Genomic DNA, 10,506 nt, shown 5'->3' on the forward strand with positions numbered 1-10,506 from the left:
CAACTAAATTTTACTGTATGAATGTCTAATTCAATATTATCAAAAGAGCCAATGAGACACTGCGGAGCGCGTCATCATTCAGAAGCCACGCCCAAAATGGGGGAAAACGTCTTTTTCCTTTGATTTTCTGTTGATGAAGTTGACGTTTCTTAGATACTGGTCTGTTCAGCGATGATTTCTTCTTTTATTTATTCCAAACAAACCGGTGTTGCTTCTGATGGAAATGTAAAACACATCACTTCCTGTGCAACGGAGGATTTTTCCCGGGAAAAAACTGGGTATAAACAGCAGTCTATCAAGATCTGGACCACTGTTGTATCAATCGGCGATAGAGAATAGCAACCAGACATTTACATACGTACCTGCCAACATTACATTCTCTTTACATTCTACCCCCCCCACCCCAATGGTCCATTGTTCTGATGATTTATACTGCCTTTCGAAACATGCCCTATCTGTAAGGTAGACTTGTGGGGATCCATAGAACCCATTTTCATTCAGATATCTTGAGGTGAGAGGTCAAGGGCGCCTGTGAAAATGGCCATGCCAGTTTTTCCCTCCCCAAAATGTAGCCTACAGTAACTTTGGGGCGTTATGTATCCCTCTTCCTGACAAGGATGACATGATATCAATTAGTCTGACTCACTGGAAGCAGTCTGCGGGAATCAGCTCTGCCATTGGCGCCGATCATTTCAGTCGGAGTGGAAGGGAAATCCCTTTCCGCTGCTGTGAAACAACAACGCTAGCTAGCAAGCTAGCAACCTAAAGATTGAAAATGGCAAGTTTTGACAAAGATTTGGATTGTGCAATAAAGCAGGCCTGCTTGGTACTTTCGGTGGATGGTTGTATAAAGATAACAGAGCATCCCCCCCTGCTATACCAGAGTGAGAGGAAGAGCAGCCAGTCTCTCACCTGCGCTGGTACTGCACGAAATGGAGATAGTCTGGCAAGCGAGACTAGGTACCAATGGATGCCTTAGGTCATCTAGTTTCATACGATACCAGATACTTCTTTCTGGCTTTAAAACTGAGCCCACTACAGCCATTTGATTGAACGAGAGAAATTACCAATCGGGAGCACAGCAGAGACTCCCGTGAAAATCGTGAGTGTTGCAACTTGGCAGTTACCGGTATGCATTTATTATATGAAAATGTTGCAGATTATTATGTAATTAGAGGAATAGTTACCTCCGCCAACGGAGTTGGCCGGGAGATCATGTTTTCGCCTTGTTTGTTTTATTTTGCAGGATATCTCAAAAGGTTATGAATGGATTTGTACAAAACTTTGTAGAAAAATAGGTCATGGGTCAACTTTGAACTGATTAACTTTCCATGCTCATTGGCTAAATCACAAAAAGGCGCATAACTTCCACATAGCACCACAAAACTTTGTAGAAAGGTTGGCAAAGGTATGCACTCTGCCGAGTGCCCTCTAGTTTCTTCAGCAATTAGAATGAGTTATGGTGTATCGATTTGCATATGAGCACATACCAAAATCTACTCCTCCTGTACTCTCTGACACCATGTCAACTCCTTTGACCCCTTCAGCATTGGAAATAGCTTTTGGGGAATTCAGCGCCAGCTGCTAATCAAGCGCTGTGTGGTTGGTGGATTTGTCCCAGAGGTCAATATTTCAGTTGATAAAGAATACTTCACCAGTTAATTCTCAATCAGCCACTACAGTCATGGTTCATCGCTAGACTCTGCCTGCCCTTGCCTTTCTCTCTTGTGTGTCTGTTTGTGTGTGTGTGTGTGTGTGTGTGTGTGTGTGTGTGTGTGTGTGTGTGTGTGCATGCATGTGCGCGTGTGTGCATGAGTGTGTGTGTGTATATGTGTGCATGCATGTGCGTGTGTGTGTGTGTGTGTGTGTGTGTGTGTATGTATGTATGCATGTGCGTGTGTGTATAGGTGTGTGTGTGTGTGTGTGTGTGTGTGTGTGTGTGTGTGTGTGTGTGTGTGTGTGTGTGTGTTTGTGTGTGTGCGTGTATGTGTGTTGTGATTCTACTTTGTCCTCTGGTTTCAGCTTGCCCAGGGTCTGTGTAGGACTGATCAATGCTACTTCCTGTCTGTGCCTCCCTGACCTGACCGGCCGGTGCTCAGACACACACACCATAATGAGAAAGACATGTGGCTAAGGTCCTTCTCCCTCCCCTTGGCAAACATAAAAATGTCCATCTTCGCTTTTAACTGATGTTATAATAGTTAGTCCCAATCACACTCACGATGCCAATTACCTAAATCTGCCAACTTCTGTTTTGCTAACCCCTTAGTCCAGAGCCACCTGGAAGCTAAGCTTAAGGAAGGCTGCTTTAGCACAGCTGTCACTGTCAAGGCACGCTTGAGTTGTTCTTCTCTGCTTGAGTGTGCCTTCATGACCAACTTGGCCTGGCTGCTCAAAATGCGTTTAGAATAAAAGTGTTTAGTAATACAATCGTATATAATAGTGCAGACTATGTAAGTGCAGGCCTCCCAGCGCAGTAGTAGCCTATGCTCCCTGTAAATAATCTCACACTCCACAGCAAAATGGAGGATCAGCTTTCATATGAGCCACTCATTAAGTTATTGCTGACCCAGTATCATGTGCTGCATGACAGAAATATCAATCTTCAGTATATATGAGTCTGTCCCTGACACGACCTACTTCATCTGTCAGTTACAGTACCAGTCAATATGAGCAACTGTTTTCTTTTATTACACCTCTATAGTGAAATGTACCACACAACGCTGTTTGCTATTGCAGCTCGACTTGATTTAATTTAATAGGACCAAACATTTTTTTAAGTTTTAATGGTGGCCACATGATATTTCATTGACTTATTCCCAGTGAGTCTAAATGTCAACATTAGTGGAACATTTTTTGTAATATATATTTATAATCAGTGGTAGAAATGGCCAGGTTTTACTCTGGGAACCCAGTTACGCAGGATGGGGGTCCCTGGACGTGGCACGGCCCGCACCCCCCGCCATTTCTGAATGCTTGACTGTTTTTAATTTAATTTTACTCATTATACCATTACAGCTACGTACAAATCTCTTACAAGTTACTTAAATAAGATTGCCAGCTCTATAATTATTTCCCCTTGATTTTATTCACGACAGACTTGATGACACATTGATATTGACGCTGCTTCAGCTTCCAAATACATGTTCTTCTACTATTCTCTGCTCTTTTCATGCTGCCCCCTCTCTCCACTGCTCTGCTCTCCACCTCATTGTAAGACATTTTTCTAAGTGGAACCTGAGGAGGAATGCCGTTCCCCCTCTCGTTCTCGCCGTTCCCCCTCAAGGTTTACTCTCTGGGAACTTGGTTCCCCAGGCATTCCCCCGCATTTCCATCAGTGTTTATAATAAGCAGACCTTTGAGCACATCAGGCTCACTGTGAGCGCTCAGAACCTGGTGCTGCCGCCCGCATCACTCGCCTTGGATTTGATCCGTCACTCAGCATTGTGCTATCAGCCAGGTAGTAGCCTCTGCCCAAAACACATTTCATGATCATGTCTATCAATTAATCAATTAATTAACAAGCAATTATTACCAGCCACGACATGCAGCACGGCTGATATTGTTTTCACTTATTACATTACTTTTGCATTACTTTCACCAAAATAACTGCAGTAGCAAAATGGACATAGCAAAAAAACATTGCCGGAACATCCCGAAAAATAATTTAAACCGTCTTGAAGTCAGTGTAAACCGTCCAAAATTCTAAATGTTATCCCTTTCCTTTGTTATTGTCATCTGCAGTGGTTATTTGCATAAAAACACACAATTTGATTAGGAAATTATTATATCTTTATTTAAATATGTGCTTTTATTAAAAAAAAAAGTAAAAAAAAAAAAAGTAACTCAATTTATAACTTGCGTTTCTTGACAAAGTAACTGGTATAATATTACTGAAATCCTATTGGTAATAAGTTATATTACTGAGTTACTGCTGAAGGTAATATACTACATGTAATATATTACTTTTGTAATGAGTTAGCCCCAACACTGATGAACAAGTAGTTGGTATTTTACTGTACATGCAGGGGTTAATGTGAAAGTTTCCATATCACACCACCCATAAAGCCACGGCCTGCACGAGGAGGGCAGTTCTCATGGTAATCTTCTCTCAAGGTGTTTAAAGCAGTAGTGAGTGATGCAGCCTTTGTCCACGCCGTACTTCACCGTGCAGCAGACACACACAGCCCAGTCCCAGGGCCTTCGAGGGGGTCACGGCAGATCAAAGGTGCTGGTCACAGCCATTAGGCCCGGCAGCGGAGACCCGACATGAAAAGCTGGTGTTTTTTGAAAAGGAGGGCAGAAGGGGAAAAAAAAAACCCAACAGGGCCCTCTTCATTTAAAAAGCAAGCAAACTGTGAAATAATTGAAAAGGTATGTCAATCAAGAGCAGGAGCACAGCGGGAACGTGGAGATTCCCAGGCTCTGCTCTGGTCGAGCACTGGGCCATGGAGGGCTGCTCAAGGGGGCAACCCAAGAAATTAAAGACCCCGGGGAAAGGAAGAAAAAGACAACGGGAGGAAGAGAGCAGAAAAATCTATTTTTCTTGCTCTCTTCGCTTAGTCTTTCACTCTTTTCTACTTTTACATTTTGACGGAAGGAACCATTTCTCCATCCTTTTTAGATTGAAAACGCTTGATCATTAATAAGATCTCGTCTATAGCTTTTCGCCTCTCAGGTGAGCGACAAAGACTTATTGGGGGTCGGAGCGGCAGTTGGAAGCGACTGCCCTCCACCACCACCACCGCCACCACCACCACGCCCATCTTACAACCACCACCTACACCCTGTACTCCCCCCCCCATCTCCTCCCCCATACCATGAGTCTGACAAAAGGGAACCCCATGAGAGAGTCTCTCTCTCTTTCCTTTCTGCCTTTTTTTTTTCAAGGTCAGAAAAGGCTTGAATGATCTGACGATGGGCTAACTTCCAAAAAATGGGGAATGGAAAGAAAAGAAAGAGTAAAAAAAAAAAGACTCGGTAAAAGAAGCTTTCTATGCTTTTAAAAATCCCATAGAGGAGAAATAAATGGCGAGTGCACAGTTGACTAGGCATGTATAGTCCAGGATTTGCTTGTAATGGCAGCGTGAGCGTATTGACAGTCCCAGCCAAAACATGTCAAAGGTTAAGAGATCTTGCCAGTTGCAAGTGGGAAGCCAAAAGTACCTTTTTCATGAGCTCAATAGGAGCATGAGTTGATACTTGCACGGTGCAGCAGTGAGCTTCAGCGTGCACTGCAACCCAGTAACAAAGAGTTCATTTGTCTGCTCCCTCTTCTTTATCACTTGGATGTCATTTCAAAGATTTGAAACAGTGCTTGAAGGAAAATGACTAAAGGTTCTCAACTCCAGACTTTAAACAACAACTTCAACTGTCAAAATTAGATAACCAGCTATGCAGGGTACTGTAATGGAAAAATAGTTGAAATGCCTTGTTGATCCATCAATAATGAGCTGCCCGTTTAAAGTGTATAGGAGGATTTTATTCCACATGTTTACATCTGTGCACAGTCTCCCTGACAGTCAAAACACTTACATCAGGAGAGCCTCCAGCCTCCAGCTGGCTGGCTCCATAGCATCCCATTATAAAGTTGCCCCATAAGCCGTTTGTTTACCCGATCCCTGATCCCTCGTATTATGCCCTTATGATTGGATACAAGTCAAATTTCTCACCAATTTACACCTGACCATATGTTACAAAATGTGGTTTGGAAGAGACTGGGAGATAAATGACATCCACACTACATTTCTAGGGTATATTTAATACATATTCAGAATCAGGGATTTTATTTTTTGGACGGGGAAAATCTAATTTTGTAATAAGGTTTTGATGAGAGTAACTGCTATAACAATGAAACAATGTCAATATAAAATGTTTTGTGAAAACAACTGAACATTTCTCAGTCTAAAGTCTAAACTCGGCATATACAGCCTCCAGTGAAATGAGCTTGGGATTTCAGCAGTTAGGAAAATCAAATTTTTTAGCTTAGAATACCTCACTCTGATTTCTCAGGCTTTGAACACAATGGAGTGACTTTTCAAAGGGGGGACTAAGAGTTATATGGATCTAACTGGCCTTTATAGATGTGTGGTCAAGCGTCCACAGCCCAAGTGATTTCTTTAAACAATGTGAAATCCCCATCTCATGTCCTCAGATATTTTGTGTCAGCTCGCCACTACACCAATATGGATGAAATGACAGAGGGTATGAGAACTAAAATGAGAAAAGACAATCCTTATATTTAATGTGTCGTTTTGGTTTGAAAAGAGTGTCACCTACTCTACTCTCTATCCACAGTATTAAAACAAACAAGGAAATGTTTTAGCAGGATAGTTGTAACTTCAGTCCATGGTTGGCAAAATGATAACACTTAAAGGAACACTCTGCCCATTTTCAACCAGCATTGTATCATTAGAACATCAGTAGTATATCAGAAAACTGTAAAAGGTTTTGAAGTCTGTCATTTAATTTGACAGTTATTGAGTGTTAAAGTGTGGACCAGTGACATCACTGGTCCACACTAACTCAAACTAATAACTCATTAACTCAAATCAACTCTCAATAACTGTCAAACTATTCATCATTCATCCAGTTTGACAGTTATTGAGAGTTGATTTGAGTTAATGAGTTATTAATTTGAGTTAGTGTGGACCAGTGATGTCACTGGTCCACACTTTAACACTCAATAACTGTCAAATTAAATGACAGACTTCAAAACCGTTTACAGTTTTCTGATATACTACTGATGTTCTAATGATACAATGCTGGTTGGAAATGGGCAGAGTGTTCCTTTAAGCAAATGGAATCCTTTCATTTAGCATGATGAGCTGCAGGGATCTCTGATGTTTTGAATCGAACACATCGGTTAGTCTAGCACAGGGGTCAGCAACCTATGGCACGGGTGCCACCTCTGGCACACAAAGGGTTAACCATTGGCACGGCAGCGCACAGTAGCAATAAGTGCGCAATTGAGATTTTTTTGTAGAAATGTTGAAGTGCCCTAGCTGTCAAATGACCTACGTCACAGCCATATGCAATTGTGTGGCATGTTATTTAGGATATTTACGGTAGTGACCCACTCTCTTCCTCTGATTGGTTACCTTCCATGGCAGCAGAAAGCAGATGAAAAATGTGTTCATCTGCTTTCTGCTGTCACGGAAGGCAACCAATCAGAGGAAGAGAGTGGGTCACTTTTTATTTAGCTCAGTGGTCACTACCGTAAATATCCTAAATAAAATCCCAGCGCGGAAGACAGAGAAGGACCATGCTGTGTATCCTGTATAGGTTAGTGTTTTCATTTCAATGCCCTGATTATGGAAGGAATAACATTCAATTTTGATGTGCGAGTCATTAATCTTGACACTGATTGACAAGCTAAATTGAAAAAGGTTGCCGACCCCTGGTCTAGCATCATACTTTGGCTGGAGTCCCGTTAGTACTGTCCGTGATCTTGAGCTATCTCGTTTAAAACCTGAGGCATTACGTTAAACTGAAGGGAATGTGACCATGGCATACTATACCCATTCCAATGTCTCTGTCACAAACATGCTTCCAACACACCTACTGTGCCTGGAACTCAAAGCAGCAAATAATGCCTAATGGCAATTAGTACTGGCAGCATTTTCAGGCACCAGCGGTTTTCATTGGCCTACACAAATCCCCCATAAACCCTTGCAGCTCTCCAATGACCAGCCGGGCCCTGGCTAATTGCTTATTATATGAGTGGCTTGCACGCTCCCTAAGCCGCTATAGCACACCCGGTGTTTGTAAACACAGCTCGTAAAGAAGAGGCTGCCATCAAAGTGTTAATGCTTCCTTGGAGGATCACAGGCAACAGAGGCATGATGGGGGTGCAGCTGGGCCGGGTACCTGGATGGAACCTACGAAGGCGTTCCCTCCTTCCCCGCAGCTGCGGGGAGTGGAGAGGGGGCTTTTGGTTTACACGTTCCTGTCAGAGAAGAAAGACACTCAACAGTTGTGTTTGTTTACCTTCTCTCTCTCTTTTTTTCTTTCTTTTCATCTGTGTACCTGTCTCTTTGTGTCTGTGTCTAAAATAGATGACCTCACTTGGTAAGAACGACTAGTAGTGATGTTCAGACATGGCCATAGCTGCGTGTCTGGAGTGGCAGCAGATGTGAGGTTTTCCATTTTGGAGCCATTCAAACCGGTGCAAAGAAACCAGTGAGACTATAGTCTGATGATATTAGCAGCGGTTGCTGGTGCCTTTGTTGGGCACTGTCTGATATATGAGACTATGCTGGTAAGAGTTTGACGATATTATAGACATAGATCATTGCCCTGTACTGTACGTACCAGACAGCTGCTGTCTACCAATATGGACTAGCTTAAGAGTGGGTGAAACCTAAAGCTGTCGAAGCACTTTTAATCGTGATCTGAGACCAGTGGGCAAGGCACGAGGTTTTCCCACGAGGACCAGGAAGTAACCCTGAAAGCTGTAATTCATCAAATGTCCACTTGAGGCAGGGCTCAGAAGTCCCGTCGTTCTCGTTCACCCCCATGTTAAAATGCCCCACTTTGTAACAGTGATTAAGCATCTTTACAGCCTGGGCCTTAACACGGTTTTGGTCTATTTAGCTAATTTCACCTTTTCATAACAACTGTATGGGGGTCCTTTTTTTTAAATATATAACTCGCCCGTTTGGAGTAAAACAGACGATAGAAAAGGGGGTGATTGACAGGTCGCCTGTCCAGTGATCGCACAGCTTGCTGATCACGGACCAATAGCAGCCAACATATGACTCATTATCCACAAACATATTAAGTCAAGCCTGTACGCCAAGTTCAGCTTCTTTCCAAACAAAGTCTGGATTTACACAAATAAATAAGGAGGAAAAATGGCAGTGCAGGGAGAGTAGCACCTGCTCAACCCCTGGTGACTGCGTTTATTTTTCATCGCTGGATGGGTTTAACCACTGCTTGGAAACTCACTCACTGCTCCCTTCAAGGCTTTGTGGTTACCCCTAAGCAGCTGGGGGTTGGTCAGTTGGGTGGGCGGCCAGTAGCCCACTGCTGGCTTTCATTTCCTACCACCATTGGGTCGCCCTGTCCTTTTCAGCACCTTGATGTGTTGCTGTGCTTACAGGACCGGTCCAAAGCCAACAACCCATTTTCAGCAATATCCAGCAGAGCCTAGCCTGTAGCAAATTTGAGAAAAGAAGGGGCAAAAAGATGTAGATGTTCCTCAAGATGTTTCCTCCACTTAGACCTGGTTTCCAAGGGTGCAAAAAGAGTGTTTGCGCTCTGATCAGATAGCAGGCCACATCAGGGTGCCTTTGAAGGTGAAACTGGGCAAATACAGCCAGGAAGAGTCATCCAAGAGAGAGAGCTTCATCTCAAGCAATTAGCCTCTATTCAGGTCCCTGCGGTAAGCCCTCAGGTCATCTCCAAAACATTTATCCCTGTCGTAGCCATGACAATGGGTGTGTGCCTTTATTTTTGTATGTAGACGAAAACCAGATCAAGAGTGAGCCACATGGGACTTGTTTGCAATCAGTGCCCAGAGGAAACAATTAGCCCACAGGCTTGGCAGCTCTTTCATGGGGTGAAGTGAGTTAGAGAGGCTGCTTAAGTGGCCATCAGACACAGGTTTTGTGTCCCTCAGTAAACAACACTGGGCATCATCAGGATGGAGTGTCACATCTGGAGTTAGGGGGACTTTTATAGATGCAGGCGAGCAGGCGGGCACTGTGCAGTGGGCAGGCAGGCAGGCAGCCTGACACTGTGCAGGCTCAGACACTGTGTGTGCTGCAGGGCAGTGTGTGAGGCTATGGTTGGATGCACTCGAGTGGCGACAGGAAAATCTTGTCTAGCTCAGAATGTGGTCTTGGGTGATTTCTAACGTCATAATTAAGCTATAAGAAAGAATCTGGAATCCAATTAAATCATTAGTAGCAGCAGCAGTATAATATATGGATATATACCTTAAAGGAGAACTTACCTCCAAAACACTTTTTTTCAGCTTTTAACCAATATATATGACTTTGGGGGTGATGTGTGAAGAATTCTGGTCAGAATTTCCACATTTGACACCAAACTGTTGCCATTTTACCATTTGTATCATTTTTCAGCAGCATACCTGGCATAAGCGCCCTCTAAAGGCTGGCTCACACTACAGGATTTTCGGGCCGATTTATGCCCGATTCACCCCTCCCGAGAATCGGAGGAGAAATCTGGCCTGGCAGCTTGCCAAGCTTGGTCGGGCCCGATGTTCAGCACCGATTATCTTGTAGTGTGAGCTGTTTGCAGATCCAATCTTAAGCCTCCCGATCTGCTCAAAGCCTCATCGGGGCCGTCCCGATCATATCAAACATGTTTGATATTTAGGACTGAAAATCTGCGCGAATACATCATTCTGCTGCTGCGGGAGACTCCCGTCATTATCGTTAATTGACGCGGCTCATTTGATGCGCTGCACTGCAGGTATCAGATAGGCTACCAAATACCAACAGCACAGAACCATGAGTATTTGGGGGAAAATGTCACTAA

General features: G+C 43.6%; 1 protein-coding gene across 1 annotated transcript in view; it reads left to right on the forward strand.

Moving 5' to 3' along the window:
• fgf22 (fibroblast growth factor 22) overlaps positions 1-10,506 on the forward strand; it is a gene marked incomplete at both ends in the record, with an annotated part of 35,697 nt that overhangs the window by 21,055 nt on the left and 4,136 nt on the right. The window lies entirely within an intron of this gene.

Source organism: Poromitra crassiceps (assembly GCF_964638095.1).
Source record: "Poromitra crassiceps genome assembly, chromosome: 12".
In the NCBI taxonomy this organism is placed as follows: domain Eukaryota; kingdom Metazoa; phylum Chordata; class Actinopteri; order Beryciformes; family Melamphaidae; genus Poromitra; species Poromitra crassiceps.